The 23,068-nt window shown below is 40.4% G+C and overlaps 1 protein-coding gene across 1 annotated transcript in view; it reads left to right on the top strand.

The window, feature by feature from the left end:
- kcnk9 (potassium channel, subfamily K, member 9) overlaps positions 1 to 23,068 on the top strand; it is a 128,720-nt gene that overhangs the window by 34,850 nt on the left and 70,802 nt on the right. The gene's annotated exons all lie outside the window — the stretch shown is intronic.

Raw genomic sequence — 23,068 nt, 5'->3', positions numbered from 1 at the left:
ATCATGAAAAACTGTGGTTATACAACTAATACTAGTTTAGTGATTCACAGGATTGCTAAAAAAAAAGTTTGAACATAATAGTTTTGAGTTTGTAGCATCAACAGCAGATGCTACTATTATTGTGAACACCCCTTTTCAACTTTTTTTTACTAATAGCCCAATTTTATAGCCTTAAGAGTGTGCATATCATGAATGTTTGGTCTTGTTGGAGTTGTGAGAATCTACTGAAACTACTGGTACCTTGTTTCCCATGTAACAATAAGAAATATACTCAAAACCTGGATTAATCTTTTTAGTCACATAGCACTACTATTATTCTGAACACTACTGTATGTCACTCCCTGTGTGTTAAAGTATATATGTGCCAGGTTTGGCTCAATTCCGAGGTGCGTTTTGGACAGGAGAGGGACACATACACATACTCACACACATACACACAGTCTTAAGCAGAGTTGGCAAATTTTTCCTCTGTTCTTCCACTTTACCCATCAGGCTTTGTCTGCGGAGTCAAACCTGCAACTCTTCAGTCACAATGCCATTTTGTCTAAACTTTAACACACCACCAGCGTGGATGTTTTTTTTAGTTTTTGTCTTGTAGACATTCATGGAAAGTAAAGTGGAAAAAGTTCAGCAGTGATGTGGAATAAAACTGTGCTGTCCGTGCCGTCTGTGCGCTGAGGCTGTGCCAGAGTTAGAGCGTTATGAGGTTTGTCAGGTGCACAACCTTTCTGTTTTTTACTTTGAAACAAGGCTTTCATCTCGGATTGAAACGGCCCTCTTTTCTCAGTCAGGTTTTTTTTTGTCCAGTCTTACATTCCACAGTCCCCCACAGCAGGTCTTTAACACTGACAGACAGATCTGTGTTCAGCTTTCTGCTTTGGATCCTTGCAATCTATTTCCCAAATGAAAAGACTAATACCTTCCAAACTGCATGAAATAACCCAAATCTAACAGTTCATCCAGAACTGGCTGCTACAGATACATTTCCATAGACATCAGAAATTGATTCGTCGTTGTTGGATTTTTGAAATCATTTATTTCTTCTCAGCATGTTGCTGCATCCAACAGACCAAGAACTAAAGATGAAACTGTTTAATAAGTTCACTGTGTGTGTTAACAGAGTGAGTGTTATTTGCCTTCAAACAAAAACTTTTCTCAGGCTCCCTTCTGACACAGCGAGCTACGTGCTAACCAGAGAAGCTAGCAAGAAGAGCTACTGTTGTGGCTGTAGCTATGTAGCACGGCTGCTAGCTGAGTAGAAATTATGCTAACATATTGTATCGTCTAACACCCATCTGCAAGTTGATTCAACTGGTTTTTCAAACAGTTCATACTTTGGTTGGGAGAATTTTATAAAACAAGATGCTGTATCATTGGCTAGTTTAGCCCTCGCAGCGCTAGTTTATTACATATGCCGGATGGACGCTTGTTTGCTTCTGGCTTGTCAGCTTGCTGCATATTTACTAGCTTTTAGCCTTAGTGCCAGATTCCAGTTTCCACTTTTCCCCTGTAGGCTCCGCCCACCACCTGATTTCTGCCCCACCCCCGCTCACCTGTTTCTTATTTGTGAGTCGTAAACGCTCAGTGTAGATGGCAGCCACTTAAAAATAAATAAATCACCTGGCATTTCTCAGCTTAAGAATTTAAAAGTTTAATTTAACCGGGTTAGTCCCATTGAGATCAAGATCTCTTTACAAAGGAGACCTGGACAGTTATAAAGTTTCCAGTCCAACCAGCCTGCGTGTCTTTGGATGTGGGAGGAAACTGGAGCACCCGGAGGGAACCCACACAAACACGGGGAGAACATGCAAACTCCACACAGAAAGACCACAGGTGGGAATCAAACCCACAACCTTCTTGCTGTGAGGCAACAGTGCAAACCACTAAGCCACCGTGCTGCCCTATAGTTACTCTGTAAGCGGCAATAATGCACTGAATGGTTTGGATCTACCAATAAACCGAAGGAGATAATGAAGAAGAAACATCCAATTTTACAAGATCATCTTAAAGTTTGTGCCGACTGGTGAAGTAACTCAGGATCTAATATGAGAATGTTCAACAACTTTTAAGTTACTGACATGAAGTTGCCCTGTGACAGACTGGCGTCCTGTCAAGAGTGAACCCCCCCCCCCCCCCCCCCCCGCCCTATGACTGCTGGGATAGCCCCCCTCCCCCCGTGACCCTTGATCGTAGTATGCGGGTATGCGAGAATGAATGAATGAATGATTTGATGCACAGAATTTTGTCAGAATAAAAAGGTGATGGTTGGACTGAATATTTGATGTTGCTGTGTTCAAACCTTGAGGTTTTGAACATTTTCAGAACGGCTCGATCTTCGGTGGGGGTTGAAGCTGACGTCCCTGTGGTCTACATGCCTGCCCCGTTGTGTTTTGGGCTGAGCTCATGTTGCACTTTGCTCTCTACTCATTCCCCACACGGTCGTGATTGTTGTTGCCTGCAGCCAAATGCGCATATCCCTGAAGATTCATAAAAAACAAGTATTCACGTCAGCTAGATCCTCCACGACGCTCCACAGATGTGTGTGTCGCTTCATTCGACTGAATCATTGTGAGACTGTGTCCAGGCCTGATTTGCACACACAGATTTATGGACGTAGATGCCATTAATCAGCTGTTTGAATATGAATGTATCTTTCTGCTCCACCGCCGGCCCGGCGGCACGACGAGCGGCGATTCCAGAGCACGGTGCCTTTGTGTACGGCTGCCGCTATTTGCAGCACCTGTCTTATAAATAATTCATTCATTCATTATGACAAAAGTATTAAAAGAAAACACATGGGTCTGAAGAAAATCAATGAATAACAAAGTGCATGTTGAATTAAACACATTGTTATTGTGATAGTTTTTTAAACTGACCTTGGGTACGTGAGAGGAATGAGTTCTGGAAAAAGTCTGAAAAATCACATCTTATATATGAAAATCCAAGTGGCCTGTGTGTGTGTGTGTGTGTGTGTGTGTGTGTGTGTGTGTAAGTGTGTGTAACTACGATCACATTTGCCATTTGGTATGTTTATGTATTTTGGGTCAAGGATGAACACTGCAAAAATGGAATGTTGATAGGACTAATAATTTTGTAGAAATTGGGGATATTAGGTACCAACAGTGAACAATGGATGTTAGTATCACCATGAATCAGTCCCTGGTAACCAGACCAGCTCATCTCAACCTTACCAGTTGTAAAACATGACATCCAGTAAAGGAGCCAAATAATAAACACAGTTATTCACAAAACGTTCTCATTTTAATTTCCTGTACTTTCAGTTAAAATCAAGCTTTACTTAATTTATTACCACACTTGTCAGCTACCTATTTTATAAACACAACCCAGTCTAGAGCCCGTGGATCCCCACGGGCAACACACCGGTATACTGTAAATGGCTAACCCATCAAAGCCTCCCCAACAAAAAGAAGTTTATCTAGCAGTATTAATGAATACACCTTCAGTTTGTTATGGATTTATCAGATATATACATAACAAGTATACGTAGCTTATAATTACAAGTATACCAAAAAAATCTAAGTATACTTGGCATGTACTGACACGTATTGTACTAAAAAGTATAGCGGAATGCCTAGCATACCTGGTTATACTGACAGTACACAGGAAAGTGTAAGTCTTCTTGGGAAACTGAAAATGATACTTGTCATGGTTTGTCCTTGTAAGTATAAGAATCAAGTGTCTTCAGGTAACACATATATCACTGACTGCAAAACTGGAGCTCATTGGTCTTATTTCAAATCCTGATCAGACTCGAAAATCACAAAGGTCTGTTGGGTAAAGTCGTGAACTAAAACATGAATTACAAGTATATAATAAATACTACTTATAAACTCACTTGCACTGTAAAATAAAATACTTTTATGAACTAAAAAGTACTTCAAGAAGTATTGAAATAATATACTTACAAGTATAACATAAAGTATACTTAGGAAATAAACCAGAGTTTTCTGAAAGGAGCTTTTCTGTCATGATTGGGGACCTTTCCTCATCAACTGCTCCTCTGTGCTGTGGAGTGCCGCAGGGATCTGTCCTTGGGCCGATTCTATTTTCTTTGTACATTCTGCCATTGGGGTCAATTATAACCCAGCACAACCTGTCCTTTCATTGTTATGCAGATGATCTGCAAATCTATCTGCCTGTGAGGACTAATGGGGGTGATGCTTTGTCATCATTATTTAATTGTATTCGTGATGTAAAGCAGTGGCTGTCCCAAAACTTCCTTTACCTGAATGATGGTAAAACTGAGATCATGGTGTTTGAGCGCACTGGCATACCAAATGTGGTAACACCAAATTTTGGTGCTTTGGCTAACTATGTAAAACCAGCTGTCAAGAATTTGGGAGTGATATTTGACAGCTGTTTGAGGTTCGATCAACAGATAAATTCTGTTGTCAAAGCTAGTTTTTTCCAACTTCGCCTTTTGGCTAAAATAAAGCACTTTCTCAGTAGACGTGATCTTGAGACACCATTCATGCTTTCATCAGCTCCAGACTTGATTATTGTAATGCACTTTATTCGGGCATTAATCAGTCGTCTCTTGCACGTCTCCAGTTGGTGCAGAATGCTGCTGCTCGTCTTTTGACAAACACTTTTAGACGTGAGCATATTACACCCGTCCTGTACTCACTCCACTGGCTTCCAGTTTGTTTTAGAATTGATTTTAAAATTTTAATGTTTGTTTTTAAAGCTATTTATGGCCTTGCACCTCCCTACTTGTCTGAAATTTTAACTTTGCGCACCTACAGTAGGACATTAAGGGCGTCTGGCCAGCTTTACTTAGATGTTCCAAGGTTAAGATATAAACGCTGAGGTGATCATGCTTTCGCGGTAGCCGGCCCCAGACTGTGGAATGAGCTACCTCTTGAGTTACGTACTATTCCTGACCTAGCACTTTTTAAATCTAAGTTAAAGACTTATTTATTTAAACTGGCTTTTAACACTTAGTGGGGAGGTGACATGTTCTGTTATTTTTATGTTCTTTTTTATGTGTTTTAAAATTTTATTTTATATGTGTTTTATTTTTGTAAATTTGTGTTTTTAATGTTAAGCACTTTGGACACCAGTCGGTGCTGTAAAGTGCTTTATAAATAAATGTTGACTGATTGATTAATGAAATAAATGAAATAAAGTTTAAATCTACTTTTTTGTAACAGAAAACAAGAAAAGCACATTTACTGTCACATTCAGTCCACCCAAGAAAATGTATATGTTCACTGTAGTAGGTTTTATTGTAGTATGTGTTGTTATTATCATTATTCTTTTGTTTCCAGTCTTTTTCTACATCTTGTGTTTCTTTGGTGGGACCTCCATCATTGTAACTGGTGGCAAAGGTGCTCTTTGGTTATCACCATAATTCTTTGATTTATTCTAAAAACTGTTACATTATCTTGAATTGTGGCATCACAATTTTCTTTTATACAGCCTGCTGTTGTTCTTCTTTTCTTATTACTTATTGCTTCTTTGATCTGTTTGTGCATAATTCAGCTTTTTTTCACCTTCCTCTTGGAAAGAACATAAAAAATGCTGTGTATGAGGAAGCCACAATAGCTGAATTCTTCTTTGACTGATGAGTTACAAAAAGGATTTCAAGTATTAAGAGCATTTTGAAGCCAGTGGGACAAAGTAGCGGGTCCGATATGTGTAAAATGCCAATACAATTGTGCATTTTACAGTAAAAACTACCAAATTTTGCACAGAATTTGTTTGAGATATACCTTTTTTCATTATTTTTATCAAATTAATTGTGGTTACAAATAATTCAGCATGGCAGGTCCTTCCTTCCTTCTGCTGTTAGAGTGTACAGTCTTCATTGCCTCAAGTAAGTGTATATATTTACTTATGTATATCCCAGGTCACCAAACTGTAATACCTTTGTTAAGTCTTTACTGTATGCACACAGTACTTACCCTACCTACTGCATGTACTGTATTTCAAGAATTGCAATTGAATTTATTTTAGATCTTCTCTAATCCACACAAAGTCAGAATTATACATACAGGCTCAAATATAGACTTACAACCCAGTAGTGGTGGGCACAGTTCCGCTAATCAGCTAACTGCTAATTAGCGAAGCTAAATTTTTGTTCACGGATTAGCTTTTCAGCTAACTTCAAAAGCCATCAGTGGACCAATTAACTATGCTAAATTGAGTTCCGCTAACTTAGTCCACTAGCATTTTTTGCTGGGATAGTTAGTGACGGTCAGCGGTTAGCAATGGTGGGCACAGTTCCAATAATCCGATAATTATTGAAGATAATGTTTTCATTATTGGATTATCTTTTTAGATAACTTTAAAAACCATTATTGGACTAATTATCTTGTGATAAACTTTTGTCCGATAATTTTTAGACCGATAACGTGGTAAACAAAGCTGAACAGCTACAAACATTTATAAAATTTAAAATCTGGTGAGCACCTACCTGTTAAATGTTTCGTAGCAGATGTGTAGTTCTACCCTCTGCAAACAGACGAGATCTGCTTCTAGAACCACTCTATCCTCTGCAATCAAAGGAGAACTGGTCTCACACACACACACACACACACACACACACACACACACACACACACACACACACACACACACACACACACACACACACACACACACACACACACACACACACACACACACACACACACACACACACACACACACACACACACACACACACACACACACACACACACACACACACACACACACACACACACACATTTCTTTTAACCCCATACTGATATGCGTGCAGTATTACCCAAGTCATCCAGATGCATACATTTTTAACTTATGGTTCAAATTTTAACAAACGAATTTCGAACAAGTTATTTAAATTAACGTCATGTCTGAAGTTTTATAAAGTTAAAATATCAGATATATGTTTTAGCTTTAAAGTAATGCGCTAATTTTTAAGGTTTTAGTGAGGACATGCTATGCCCAGTGCATTATGGGTATGATAGGGTAATCTCAGTACGTTCACGACAGAAGACCCTGTTCAGGGTCCACGGACAACAGCATTAAACTCTAGTGCCTAAAACTCTTGTGAATATATTCTCTGGGTTTATAGACGTTGTTATTGTGTTTGTGTTTATTAAATTCCACGCATCATAATGTAGCAGACACGGATTATCTGGAATTTTGTTTTTGGCTGGGCTGATATTTTCAATCACTGTACTCGGTTCCAGCTCAAACTGTACGACAGAACCGCACGGTTTAAAAGTTCAGAGCGGCCAATTTATGTTCTCACACACATTGTACGTTCAAAAACCACACCTCGGACTCGTGTTTCCAGAAGCAAAACATAAACAGAAGCTTTTTTTTTCCAAATTTAATTTACATTTCTTATTTTTTACAAAAACTCTTGATGGGAGACATCAAAGTTTAAAAAAATTACAAGACAGTTCTGCGGTGTTTGCACAGACACAGTGCGAGAGGTTGGATGCTTGTAGTGCTTCAGCAGCGTGATACCCTCACAATGGCCAGCCAGAATATCAAACAGGTTTGATTTTCATCTGACCATATGATCGCCAATCAGGAGGTGGTTGTGAGATGTTAAACGCAGCTCGTTACTCCATGTATACTAACCGATGCAGGATGCACGATTAACCTGAAACTCGGTGCGATCCAAAAAATTCTTGCACAAATGAAAAATCAGCTGAAAAAGGGCCAAAACTCACACAGTGTAAACCCAGCTTAAGTACTGAACGTCTGGCACCAGTAGATCATGGCAGTGTTCTATTTATTTTTGACAGTAGTTATATCAGATGGTTATCCTATTACAACTCGGCTTTTTTGTGTTTTTTTAATGCCTCTTTTTACAAATAAAAAATGGAATATTTTACAAAAGCACATTTATCTGTAAACACCAACACACGACACACGTCACATTAACGTGTTGGTTTACATAATGAATGACAACCAATCAGTGTTTAGTGGAGGCACATTTTACCCAGAATCCTTTGCGATATGTCTGTGTTTGTTACAAAACCTCAGAATTAGTGCATTATTCAACATTAAAATATATATGTTATATGTTAACTTTGTACAAATGACAGAATTGACATTAATGGAGTTATTGTATCAGTATTAATTTTATTTATACACCAAACCATAACTCAGCATTGCTTTATTTTCCAAGACCTCTGCCTAACGGGAGCATTGTGATTGAGTAGAGTTGAGCTTCATGGCTCCTCTCAGTTTGCTTCTGTGCTGGAAGCCATGTAGTAAACTACAGCTTCCAGCAGGAGCCAGGATGCTCAAAGATAGAAGTGCTGGCTCATTGTTTGGTCTGTTGTCACTTTTTGATGCTACCAGAAATGATTTTGGTGTTAAAAGTCACAATCAGCTTGTTAGTAGTTGTAAGTGTAACAGAGACAATACTGGAATTTATCGGTTATCTGTAACTTCCGATAAATTTTTGGGTGGTTTATCATTTTATCTTTATCAAAGATGACTTTTCAGTTATTTGATTATCTGTTATCGAAGTTAATTTTTTTGGTTATCTGTGCCCACCACTGGTGGTTAGTATTGGTTCCTGTCTGCTATGTATTTTGCAGCAGGCTGCTACAAAAAAACAAAAGTCATTTATATTCAACATACAATGGTCCATACGCGAGGCAGAAGTCATGAGAACCAAAGCAGGTTTGACTTATTGTTCTGATTTATAAACCAAATTTATCTGGATAATTTATCTATATTAATGTCATCTCTGTCATTTTTGCAAATTGAAAATATAACAATCTTTTAATTTTAAAATAATGCACTAATTCTGAAGGTTTAAATATTAAACACACAGAGATGCCAAAAGGCATTATATGTCACTGATTGGTTGATTTTACTATATGTAAAAACCAACATACAAGTTACTGTAATGTGTGTGTTGGTTTTTACAGTAAATGTGTATTTGTAAAATGTGTAATTTCTTTCATTTGTAAAAAAAAAAAAAAAAAAAAAATGCAATTGCAAAACTGAAAATTCTGTTTGTTAAGTTGTGATTCAGCTCAACGGCTATGCGATATTTGGGCGGGTGCGATTCACACTGCCAACCAGTAGATGGGTCAAAATGCATAGAACACTACCATCTACCACAAAACAATAAAATAAAATAAAATAATGTGAAAATACTCAGTTTTGCCACCATGTCGAGTGGAGAAGCCGCAGACACCGTGCATACACGCTTGTTCCTCTTGCCAATCAAAAGGATTCTGCCGGCGAGAATTAACTGTTCTGACACCAAAAACCACCTTGCAGTACCGACCCAAACCACTTGGTGGAAACAGAGCTTTCAATAGCCTGTAAAATCCATAAATTAAGGGGACTATTAAGATAATAGTTCTTGTGCTGATGTCACTTCCTCCTTCTCCAATGTCGGGACTCACCAGGAAGTTCCAGGTTTTTAGTGGCGCACAGTTCAAAATCCAAATAATTATCTCTTCAGTAACTGTGCACCAAAAAAGGATACATTTCAAACTGTTGTTTAATTTTATTCTTAAATACTCAAAAAAAACAACATTACATATCGTGTCGCCTACACTGTAAGTGAATGTATGTATATATTTGAGCCTGTTTTTTTTTTTTTTTTTTTTTAAAGTCATTAATGATGTTTGCTGTAAGGTGCAGTAGACAAATGTTAGGGCCCTGTCCCACTGGCGTTTAGGAGGATTTGCGTATGGATTGCGCACAAAATTGGCCCATATTCACCAAACATCCGCAATATCCGTGTAACATGCCTGTATGAGTCGGCCGTCATCCGAACACGTCCGTGATCATCCACAGAGGCACGCATGTCTGCAGCCAGGATTTTTGAGCTGCTCAAAAATCTGGATGCGGATGACATCCGCCTTACATACTCCATATATACTCAATTCATACACAATACATACTCACTCTATGCACTGTATATCTGCCGTTAACTGCTGATATCCGCAACTGACAGGGATTTGCGGCTTGGCAGCGGACTGGGACAGTGTGTGAAACAGATTATATCGTGCCCATCATGTCCACATCACAAACTAAAATATGTTGTAGCGAATGCATACAAACTGGCCATGAATAAAGCGTTATTACATCTGCTTTGCAGCTGATTTGTGGACAATCTGTGAATGCATAACAAACACGTCACGTAAACCCAAAGTACTATATGTGGCAGAAAGCAACATACCTGTGAGTCAGTGCCAGTCCGGCTGTGTAGATCCACAAAGATGTAGCTGCTGCAATCCAGGACTTTTATTTAACACCAACAAAAGGAAAAGTTGCTGTTTAGCCACAACTCACACTGAAGTCTGTTTTCTGAAGTCTGTTTGTTTTGAAAACAAAACAAACAAACAAAAAAAAAAAACACAGTCTCACACCCCGAGCGGCTTCCCCCCTCCTGCTCCCCAAACTCATGAACAGTTAACCCTTGCATGACAACATGAACATTAACTCTGTGATCAACTTGTCCGAGTCCAGCAAATGCTCCAGAGGCTGTATTGTTGGTGTGAATAGTGATGCCGACGGCCCGAGTGCGCTTATTTTATGACCACAATGCAGATGCCGTGCACACGCAACACGTGCGTGATGCATTCATAATACACCCGTAATACTGCCGTGATAATCCCAATGTGTCGGATCAGTTTCCTCACTACATGCGTTATATAACCGTGATTGTTCATCATATATTCGCTATATATTATTAATATATCCATAATTCATACTGGGACATTTGTCATTTTTGGCCATTTTTGTTGCAAACGACAACGAACGCCCACAATTTGTATACTCAATTCATGCGCAATTGATCTTCTCCCCAGTGGGACAGGGCTCTTACTGTGCTTGGTTTCGGTGCAGAAAGTTCCTGGTTCAAACCTAATTCTCCACGTAATGTAGAGTTGCATCAGGTGTAAAACTTATGCCAAAGTCAACATGCAGATCCACTTTACATCTTCCAAATGCAAAACAAGGGACTTCCTGACAAAGGAACAGTTCAGATACTTCATTCAAAGCCTAAATCACCACAACATTCATGCCCATGACAAGTGTATGTAAACCTTTGACTGTACATAGTATTTCTTTAGTTCTCATTCTGTTGATTTGCCAGACGTCAGTATTTGTGTTTACCTTGTTCTGTTATCAGTGCTGCCGTGACACTACAAATCTCCCTGCGCTGAACTAACAAAGTAACATCTTATCTCATTTGTGACTTACCGGAACAAAGACACAGCATTTAGAAAATATTCCAGAACAGCATGTTGGATTTTTCTTTTCTTTCTTTTTTTTTTTTGCTATTTATGATCTTGAGTGTGATTTGATATTGATTTTCTGTTTAAATTAAAACAATTAAAACAATGTTTGCATAATTTGGTGCTTTACCATAAAACACACAATCATTTCATGTGTTTGTGCTGCTAAAAGAAAGGCCCAAGTGTGCTTCCTTCTCAGCAGCTGGTAGCTCAGTGGGATAAGGAATTGGGTAACCAATATTGTAGACCTGGTTTGATTCCTGCTCATGCTACCTGGCTGTGTCCTTGAACAAGACACTTAATCTGCATTGTCTTAGCGCAGCTGGCTATAAATGAGTGTCAGCTTTGGCTGGAGGAGGAGTATCCTGTCATCTTGGTGTCCTGTCCAGGGGAAGTCGAAGACTCTCATTTGATTCATGCAATGGAAACCAGGGATAAGCAAATATATATATATATAAAATATAAAACAAATACTGCGTTTGACACTGGCCTCATTGAAAAATACTGATGTTATGCTCTTGTCATGTTAGAACACGAAGCATGGTGTCACGTCAGCGCTGATGCCACAGTTACAGTGGTGTAAAAAAGTATTTAGTCAGTCCCTGATTGTGCAAGTGCTCCTACTTAGAAAGATGAGAGGTCTGTAATTTTCATCATAGGTACACTTCAACTATGAGAGACAAAATGAAAAAAAAAAAATCCAGGAAATCACATTGTAGGATTTTTAAAGAATTTATTTGTAAATTATGGTGGAAAATAAGTATTTGGTCAATAATAAAAGTTCAACTCAGTACTTTGTAACATAATCTTTGTTGCAATGACAGAGGTCAAATGTTTCCTGTAAGTCTTCACCAGGTTTGCACACACTGTAGCTGGTATTTTGACCCATTCCTCCATGCAGATCTCCTCTAGAGCAGTGATGTTTTGGGACTTTTCTATTTTCTATGGGTTTGAGGTCTGGAGACTGGCTAGGCCACTCCAGGACCTTGAAATGCTTTTTATGGAGCCACTCCTTTGTTGCCCGAGCGTTGTATTTGAGATCATTGTCACCCAGCCACGTTGCATCTTCAATGCTCTCACTGATGGAAGGAGGTTTTGGCTTAAAATCTCATGATACATGGCCCCGTTCATTCTTCCCTTAATACGGATCAGTCGTCCTGTCCCCTTTGCAGAAAAACAGCCCCAAAGCATAATGTTTCCACCCCCATGCTTCACAGTAGATATGGTGTTCTTGGAATGCAGCTCAGCATTCTTCTTCCTCCAAACACAACGAGTTGAGTTTTGACCAAAAAGTTCTATTTTGGTTTCATCTGACCACATGATATTCTCGCAATCCTCTTCTGGATCATCCATATGCTCTCTAGCGAACTTCAGACGGGCCTGGACATGTACTGTCTTAAGCAGGGGGACACACCTGGCACTGCAGGATTTGAGTCCCTCTCTGCGTAGTGTGTAGCCTTTGTTAATTTGGTCCCAGCTCTCTGCAGGTCATTCATCAGGTCCCTCTGTGTTCACTGTTCTCATGATCATTTTGACCCCACAGGATGACATCTTGTGTGGAGCCCCAGATCGAGGGAGATTATCAATGGTCTTGTATGGCTTCCATTTTCTTGCAATTGCTCCCACGGTTGATTTATTCACACCGACCTGCTTGACTATTGTAGATTCACTCTTCCCAGCCTGGTGAACATCTGCAATGTTCTTCCTGGTGTCCTTTGACAGCTCTTTGGTCTTGGCCATGGTTGAGTTTGGAGTCTGACTGTTTGAGGCTGTGGACAGCTGTCTTTTATACAGATAACAAGTTCCACCAGGTGGCATTAATACAGGTAACAAGTGGAGGACAGAAGACCTTCTTAAAGACGTTACCGGTCTGTGAGAGCCAGAAATCTTGCTTGTTTGTGGGTGACCAAATACTTATTTCCCACCATAATTTACAAAGAAATTCTTTAAAAATCCTACAATGTGATTTCCTGGATTTTTTTTTCTCATTTTGTCTCTCATAGTTGAAGTGTACCTATGATGAAAATTACAGACCTCTCTCATCTTTCTAAGTAGGAGAACTTGCACAATCAGGGGCTGACAAAATATTTTTTTTACCCCATTGTATATCACATTTCAATCAGATGATGCACAGATTCAATCACACAAAAACGCTTCACCAAACTGTTTCATCTTTGACCTGATTTTAAATTCAATTTCAATTTAGTCATTTTATATAGCGCCAGTGTCACCTTCAAGGAACTTCACACAAAACAAAGAACAAAATAAAATGAATTAAAATATTAAAAAGCACAATTAAAAGACTAAAAAAATAAAAAGCATAATAACACAATATGCTAGCCATAAGAAATAGAAAACATGTGCATCTTAAGTCTGGACTTAAAAGTCTCCACAGAATCTGACTGCTTTATTCACACAGTGAGATCATTCCACAGAACAGGGCCACGATAAGAGAAAGCTCTGTGACCCGCAGAAAAATGTGAAAGCTCCTCTGTTGCTGATTGAATGTGATTTTGGATCTCTTGCACACAGATTCTAGATTCACATTAACCGTGGTGTGTCTTCTCATATCTCAGTGATGTCTGTTGTGTTTATGTTGCTGGTCAGGATGGACTTAACACATCTGGTGGTCTGGGAGCAGACGGTGTCTGCTCCCAGACCACCAATAACCAGCAAAAATCTATTTAAGCATAAAAATTCAAAAAGAAAAAATAATATAGCACCTTCAACTGCACCACAGACTAAAACAGTTAAATGTGGTCTATTAAACATTAGGTCTCTCTCTTCTAAGTCCCTGTTGGTAAATGATATAATAATTGATCAACATATTGATTTATTCTGCCTTACAGAAACCTGGTTACAGCAGGATGAATATGTTAGTTTAAATGAGTCAACACCCCCGAGTCACACTAACTGTCAGAATGCTCGTAGCACGGGCCGAGGGGGAGGATTAGCAGCAATCTTCCATTCCAGCTTATTAATTAATCAAAAACCCAGACAGAGCTTTAATTCATTTGAAAGCTTGACTCTTAGTCTTGTCCATCCAAATTGGAAGTCCCAAAAACCAGTTTTATTTGTTATTATCTATCGTCCACCTGGTCGTTACTGTGAGTTTCTCTGTGAATTTTCAGACCTTTTGTCTGACTTATTGCTTAGCTCAGATAATTATAGTGGGCGATTTTAACATCCACACAGATGCTGAGAATGACAGCCTCAACACTGCATTTAATCTATTATTAGACTCTATTGGCTTTGCTCAAAAAGTAAATGAGTCCACCCACCACTTTAATCATATCTTAGATCTTGTTCTGACTTATGGTATGGAAATAGAAGACTTAACAGTATTCCCTGAAAACTCCCTTCTGTCTGATCATTTCTTAATAACATTTACATTTACTCTGATGGACTACCCAGCAGTGGGGAATAAGTTTCATTACACTAGACGTCTTTCAGAAAGCGCTGTAACTAGGTTTAAGGATATGATTCCTTCTTTATGTTCTCTAATGCCATATACCAACACAGTGCAGAGTAGCTACCTAAACTCTGTAAGTGAGATAGAGTATCTCGTCAATAGTTTTACATCCTCATTGAAGACAACTTTGGATGCTGTAGCTCCTCTGAAAAAGAGAGCTTTAAATCAGAAGTGCCTGACTCCGTGGTATAACTTACAAACTCGTAGTTTAAAGCAGATAACCCGTAAGTTGGAGAGGAAATGGCGTCTCACTAATTTAGAAGATCTTCACTTAGCCTGGAAAAAGAGTCTGTTGCTCTATAAAAAAGCCCTCCGTAAAGCTAGGACATCTTTCTACTCATCACTAATTGAAGAAAATAAGAACAACCCCAGGTTTCTTTTCAGCACTGTAGCCAGGCTGACAAAGAGTCAGCGCTCTATTGAGCTGAGTATTCCTTTAACTTTAACTAGTAATGACTTCATGACTTTCTTTGCTAACAAAATTTTAACTATTAGAGTAAAAATTACTCATAACCATCCCAAAGACTCTTTGGCTGCTTTCAGTGATGCCGGTATTTGGTTAGACTCTTTCTCTCCGATTGTTCTGTCTGAGTTATTTTCATTAGTTACTTCATCCAAGCCATCAACATGTTTATTAGACCCCATTCCTACCAGGCTGCTCAAGGAAGCCCTACCATTATTTAATGCTTCGATCTTAAATATGATCAATCTATCTTTGTTAGTTGGCTATGTACCACAGGCTTTTAAGGTGGCAGTAATTAAACCATTACTTAAAAAGCCATCACTTGACCCAGCTATCTTAGCTAATTATAGGCCAATCTCCAACCTTCCTTTTCTCTCAAAAATTCTTGAAAGGGTAGTTGTAATACAGCTAACTGATCATCTGCAGAGGAATGGTCTATTTGAAGAGTTTCAGTCAGGTTTTAGAATTCATCAAAGTACAGAAACAGCATTAGTGAAGGTTACAAATGATCTTCTTATGGCCTCGGACAGTGGACTCATCTCTGTGCTTGTTCTGTTAGACCTCAGTGCTGCTTTTGATACTGTTGACCATAAAATTTTATTACAGAGATTAGAGCATGCCATAGGCATTAAAGGCACTGCGCTGTGGTGGTTTGAATCATATTTGTCTAATAGATTACAATTTGTTCATGTAAATGGGGAATCTTCTTCACAGACTAAAGTTAATTATGGAGTTCCACAAGGTTCTGTGCTAGGACCAATTTTATTCACTTTATACATGCTTCCCTTAGGTAGTATTATTAGACGGTATTGCTTAAATTTTCATTGTTACGCAGATGATACCCAGCTTTATCTATCCATGAAGCCAGAGGACACACACCAATTAGCTAAACTGCAGGATTGTCTTACAGACATAAAGACATGGATGACCTCTAATTTCCTGCTTTTAAACTCAGATAAAACTGAAGTTATTGTACTTGGCCCCACAAATCTTAGAAACATGGTGTCTAACCAGATCCTTACTCTGGATGGCATTACCCTGACCTCTAGTAATACTGTGAGAAATCTTGGAGTCATTTTTGATCAGGATATGTCATTCAAAGCGCATATTAAACAAATATGTAGGACTGCTTTTTTGCATTTACACAATATCTCTAAAATCAGAAAGGTCTTGTCTCAGAGTGATGCTGAAAAACTAATTCATGCATTTATTTCCTCTAGGCTGGACTATTGTAATTCATTATTATCAGGTTGTCCTAAAAGTTCCCTAAAAAGCCTTCAGTTAATTCAAAATGCTGCAGCTAGAGTACTGACGGGGACTAGAAGGACAGAGCATATCTCACCCATATTGGCCTCTCTTCATTGGCTTCCTGTTAATTCTAGAATAGAATTTAAAATTCTTCTTCTTACTTATAAGGTTTTGAATAATCAGGTCCCATCTTATCTTAGGGACCTCGTAGTACCATATCACCCCAATAGAGCGCTTCGCTCTCAGACTGCAGGCTTACTTGTAGTTCCTAGGGTTTGTAAGAGTAGAATGGGAGGCAGAGCCTTCAGCTTTCAGGCTCCTCTCCTGTGGAACCAGCTCCCAATTCAGATCAGGGAGACAGACACCCTCTCTACTTTTAAGATTAGGCTTAAAACTTTCCTTTTTGCTAAAGCTTATAGTTAGGGCTGGATCAGGTGACCCTGAACCATCCCTTAGTTATGCTGCTATAGACGTAGACTGCTGGGGGGTTCCCATGATGCACTGTTTCTTTCTCTTTTTGCTCTGTATGCACCACTCTGCATTTAATCATTAGTGATCGATCTCTGCTCCCCTCCACAGCATGTCTTTTTCCTGGTTCTCTCCCTCAGCCCCAACCAGTCCCAGTAGAGGACTGCCCCTCCCTGAGCCTGGTTCTGCTGGAGGTTTCTTCCTGTTAAAAGGGAGTTTTTCCTTCCCACTGTAGCCAAGTGCTTGCTCACAGGGGGTCATTTTGACCGTTGGGGTTTTACATAATTATTGTATGGCCTTGCCTTACAATATAAAATGCATTGGGGCAACTGTTTGTTGTGATTTGGCGCTATATAAAAAAATTGATTGATTGAATTGATTGATTGATCTCACTCATGGGTTTAATTTCATGACGTGATATAAAGAATCTGAGACACTCCGAACAGCCAGTCAGCTGGTTTGAGATAAATTCCACTTCCGCTTTAAAGTGGAGGAAGGAGAAGCTGCCGTCACCACTGGATACAGCTGTATGCAAAGGTTTGTGCACAAAATTTAGCAAATATTTTAAATATTCTGACATTTCTGCATGTTAAAAAACACAACATTAGGGAATTCAAATAAAATGCCACACATCCTTATTGAGTGTACTTATGCATGTGTTTTATTACCCTTTGCGTGTGTGTGTGTGTGTATGTGTGACATAAGATAACTCAAAAACAGCTGGATGGACTTTTCTCAAACTTGGTGGGAATATTACTTGGATACATATCTAGAGGTGATTAGATTTTGGAGTAGTTTGGTCAAAGGTCAAGGTCAGGGAAAACATGATCCAAAAAACATTTTTTCTATATCTCTACAACCAACCGACCTACATGGATGATCTGAAGCACACATTTATCAGCATAATATTTTTGATTGATCGCTATGATTGTGATACTATAATTGATTGATTACATAATTAAGTCGCACAGAAGTCATATGATGAAGTCATACATAGTCAAAAACACCATGAGACACACGTACAGTGCCAGTCAAGAGTCTGAATGTGCTTTCCTATTCAACTGAACATACATATGTACTTATACGTACATACATACATGTGTATGCATCAGCCTTCTGATGCCCTTCATATTGTTATTTAGATCATTTTGTAGACATTTTTTCACTTTGTGAAAAAAGCACAATTTAAAATTTTATATATTTTTTTCGTATAAAAACAAAGGAGCAGCCGAAGGGTCTTACTTTTGTATAAGAATACATGAATGTTGTAATTTTGACTTCAGAAAAAAAAAAAATCCCAGGTTTCAATGGTAAATGGGCTGCATTTACATAGTGCTTTTACATCTGCATCAGACACTCAAAGCGCTTTACAGTTATGCTTCACATTCACCCTGATGCCAGGGTGCTGCCATACAAGGCGCTCACTACACACTGGGAGCAATAGGGGATTAAAGGTCTTGCCCAAGGGCCCTTAGTGATTTTCCAGTCAGGTGGGGATTTGAACCCATGATCTTCTGGACTCAAGCACCAACACCTTACCCACTAGATCATCACCTCCCCTCATCATCTTTAATGATAAAAAAAATTGAATGAAATATAACATTCCAGGTTTCCCAGGCTTAAATGATAAATTATATGCAAATAAATAAATAAACAAATAAATATAAAAAAATCTCGATTTCCCAGGCTTAATTGTTAAATAAATTAAATGAAAAAAAACAATCCATTTTCTCGGGCTTAAATGATAAATAAATTAAATGTTAAAATGAATGAATGAATTAATGAATAAATAAATAAATAAATAAAGATTCCCTTTTCAAGAATCTTAGATTTTGGTGAGCCACAAACCCATTACAATCCCTCTGCCTGGATGATGGATAAAAACATTGCAGAAAGGATTTTTGACGTCACCTTTGGTATTTATTCATCTCCATGTTGGAATGTTACCAACAAGTAAACGGAGAAGTAGAGCATAAGTAACATCGAATGTGTTTCCTGCAAAGGTTTATAATTTATTCTAATAACACATATGCTTGAAAAGCACCTTATTTTATGATTTTAATAAATACTTTATTTATTTACATTATTTAGTAGCAAAATTGCCAATAGCCACCCCTTCAGCAGTGCACATCTTCATGCTTCTTTCTTTAATGCCATCCAGCCTTCCTCGAGCTCACACTCAGAATGTCGAGGGAGAACAAACTCTCGCAGGTTTTCTCTTCAAGCATTTTGAAATCTTTAGTTGCTCTTTCATCTCTGTTCAACTCTTTGACCTTGAGAAGGACAAACTTCACTTCAGTTTACTGTACAGGCTGACAAAGTGCAGTCACTGCCTTTGATTGAGCTCTTTATATTGTGTGTGTGTGTGTGTGTGTGTTGGGGGGGGGTAGTTGTTTTTCAGCTTTCATCAGCCCATCACATCCCTTCACTGAATGGACTCTTGGTGCTCGACCCAGCTACCTAAAATGACTTATCTGACATATCACAGATGCCCAAGAAGAGATAATTGGAAGCTTTGATTGATCAGCATGAAATACACTGAACTAATTACCATCAAACTCACGATCATACATTAACACCTCTGCCGCAAATTCTCCAAAGTAAGGAGCTGGAAGTAATGGCTCAACCAGATGGAGAGCAGAAAAAATGATTTCCTCATTACATCACATTTACATAATGTGTAGAGCATAAATCAGTGCACGTCAGGCAAAGACAGAAAAGTCATCGACATCATGTGGTTCAACATAGGAAAGAAAACTAACATCACCCGTCCAGTTTACGTAGAAGAACTGGAACTGAGTCTTGTAACAGCAGTGATACCTGTGTGGCACAGACAGTGAATTCTGGAGTTTGTCTGCTGTGTCTTCTGGCTTTTGCTCACCGAAGGCAGTGACTTGATGTCTTTGGTACCGGGTATTTTCGGAGGCTCCTTGAGTATCGTTGCAATGACTTAGTGTCAAATGACCAGGAGACTTGGGTGAGGAGCATCACCTGTGACAGTTTGGCCATGTGACCCATTCCTCTGAGTATGATCCAGAACATGTACCCCAGTGTTGAGGACCAGAAGACCTGGAAAAGGCCAACGAGATGCCCACGTTTCACCTGGTTGTGGCAGATAGAAGTTTCCCAGATCCTGACCTAACAAGGATGGCAGAATGCATGTTTGATTGGTTGAATTCCCTCAACTGGCATGTAAGGGGAATGTTATTGTTATGTGTCGACGCGGGTTGAGGAGCGGACCTGCGTCAGACGGAACCCAGCGCTAAAAATAACCAGAAAGCGGTTCCAATAACAAAACAATGTATTTATTACACCCATTAGTGCATAATAAAGTGCAAGAACTTAAAAAGCGTCCCTCTGGTGGAGTGACTGTTGGCACGCTGTCCAGCGCCCGTAAGGATCAAAGCCCGGCGCTCCTGGACCCACTACCACCGCCAAACACCCCCCAGGTGGACACGACAAACTGACTCTCTGTGAAGCAAAGAAGAGGTGAGGTAAGTCAGCAGTTACAACAATATCTTTCAAAAGACACACGCTATCAGCAACACATTCAGGTCTGTATATTTTTTAACTTTATGCAAATGAGCAGCTTCTCACAACAGGTGGAAGATCAATTATCCGCACGCCACAGCAGTGAGAAGCAAACTGCACAATTCTCATCACAATTCAAGTATACTGTGTAACAAAACACCAAGTTACTATCAACAATTAGTCAAATACTTAATCACCTTTGATGTGTGCTGACAGCATGTGTCCTCACCCTTCCTTGCTTCACGGGCTCGATGTGTCAAACCCAGGCGCGGTCCTCAGCATCTCACAAACGAACATCACAAGGTCGAGTTCCCGGCAGTTCTGCTTGAATCACACATGACTTAAATGCAGAACGCCATCCAATTATCTGCTTCAGCTGAAAGTCTTTAAGGTTGCATGTGAGCACCATTCACAGGTGCTGCACATGATGTTGATGAGGGTGAGGACTCTTCAGCCAGCACCTTCTCCACAGACAAATCAGTTTCCATGCCACCTGAAGAGCAAAGAAAAGAAAAGAACACCAAAATATCCAGCCACACCCCCCAACACACAACAGTACCCCCCCCATCAACGGGAAGCCTCCCGGCGACCGAGCAGACCAGGCCCGAGAACAGCCCCTCCCTCCGGGGTCCTCGTCAGGAAGCAGACAGCACCACGCTCCTAAGGTCCACCACAGACAGCAGGACAGGCACCGCAGCTGGAAGGCCGGCTGGCATCAACAAAAGCCCCAAAACATTCCCCAGTACAATTCAACACACAGAAAAAAACATAAAACCCACCCAAAACCTCCCCAGGGAACCGTCCCATCAAACCCCGGGAAGAAAAGAAAAACACCCAAATGCAAAAACCCAACACAGCCCCACAAACACAATACAAACGTAAATGCATAAATAAAATAACAAACAACCCCCCAGAATGACCTGCAGAGCCCAACCCCCCCCAGAAGGCCTTCATCGCCAGTTCCAGGAGGAACAGCCAGAACCATAATCCCACAAAGGTCCCCAGGTGTATATGGAGCAAACGGCGCCCCCCAGAGGACCGTACCATCAACCCCAGGAGGAACCCTCCCCACAACCCCGGAACCCCAGACCCGGTCACACTTGGCTAGTTGGCCCCAAGCCAATTCCCCCCCAGAGGACCGTCCCATCAACCCTGGAGGTGGAACCCGGAAGGAAACAGAACAAAATCAAAAATCAACCCCCGGAGGACTACAAAAACAACCCCGGGGGGATATAAAACGACCGTAAACCTTGTTACCCTCCCCGGCACCCCGAAAGACCCCAGGTCCCTCCCAGAGCCCCTCGGCGGATCAATTTTGGCGAACGGCTAAAAACATTAAGCCGGGGAAGGGAACAGGAAAAACTAACCCAGCCCCAACCCCAAGGCGCAGCGGAGAACCGGAAATACGTCTGGTGCCCCAACTCGACCATACCCCAGCCTCTCGGGAGGGGTGGAACTACCGAAATGGCGAACGGCAACAGATCGGCCCACCCCTCAGACTGAGGTATGTCTCCGCTGCACCACACCCCGGCAACACCAATGACGAACGGTACAAAGGCTCACCGAGGCTGGAGTGGAACCGGGCCCTAACCAAACCAAGAAAAACGCCTCTAACACCCCCCCCCCCCCCTAGGTGCAGAGGTCTTCTGAGAATGCTCAGCGTGACCAACCTGCACCACCCCACAACCCACAAGACTAACGGTCTTGGGACAAGTGAGGTTGGGGTTAGGGATGTAGAGAAATAAAAAACAACAAAATAAAACGACCCAATAACCCAAACAGAAAATACCTAAAAACACAAAATTAACAATGACGTGAGCCCAGGCGGACTTCTAACCGCCTAACAGTCACTCCACCAGATACGCCTCTGACTCCCCATATGATTATAACCCCTATTTAAAGAAAACAAAACATTTACCCGTGCTAGATTTTTTTTTTATTTTTTTTATGTGTGTTATTTTGCCTGTCCCAGAACACTTGGAGATACGTCACCATTATTTCTCTTGCCGCTTACATGTCGGGCAATACAGTAATCTCTGCTGGTCCGAGCTGCATGGGCTCGTCAACAGGAGGAGCCAGAGGTCCCGTCGGAGGAGCTTCAGTGGGGCGAAGAAGAGGCGGCCCAGATCTGTGTCTGGGAAAGCCCTGAGACGAAAAAACCCGCTCTGATGGGCGTCCTCTCTCGCGTCCACGCTCCCTCATCCGATCATCTAGACGAATCACCAACGATATTAGCTCATCTAAATCGTTTGGCTCGTCACGGACTGCCGGCTCATCTTTTAATGACTCATTTAACCCAACTACAAACATTCCTCATAAAGCTGCGGCGCTCCAACCTGACTGAGCAGAAACCAGAGAACATTGCATCACCACACAAGGCTCCGGACGACAAACAATCGGTTCGGACGCCGAATCTCTGGGTGACAGAGTTATCTGTACTAGTATTGATGGTGCCGCAGCTGGAGCAGCAGGAAGCAGAACGGCTTGCGCTGCAAGCTCCGTAACACGGGCGTCTGTTTGTTTAATTTGGTTTGCGAGATGCTGTAATTGCTCCCATATTTTCTCCAAGTGTTCTTGAACTTTTTCGGCAAAAGGAACCGCCTCTGCCGCTGGGTCCATTATGGAATGGCCGGGAACTACTGTTATGTGTCT

The sequence above is a fragment of the Thalassophryne amazonica genome, chromosome 20 (genome assembly GCF_902500255.1).
Source record: "Thalassophryne amazonica chromosome 20, fThaAma1.1, whole genome shotgun sequence".
In the NCBI taxonomy this organism is placed as follows: domain Eukaryota; kingdom Metazoa; phylum Chordata; class Actinopteri; order Batrachoidiformes; family Batrachoididae; genus Thalassophryne; species Thalassophryne amazonica.
This window is presented reverse-complemented; position numbering and strand designations above follow the sequence as displayed.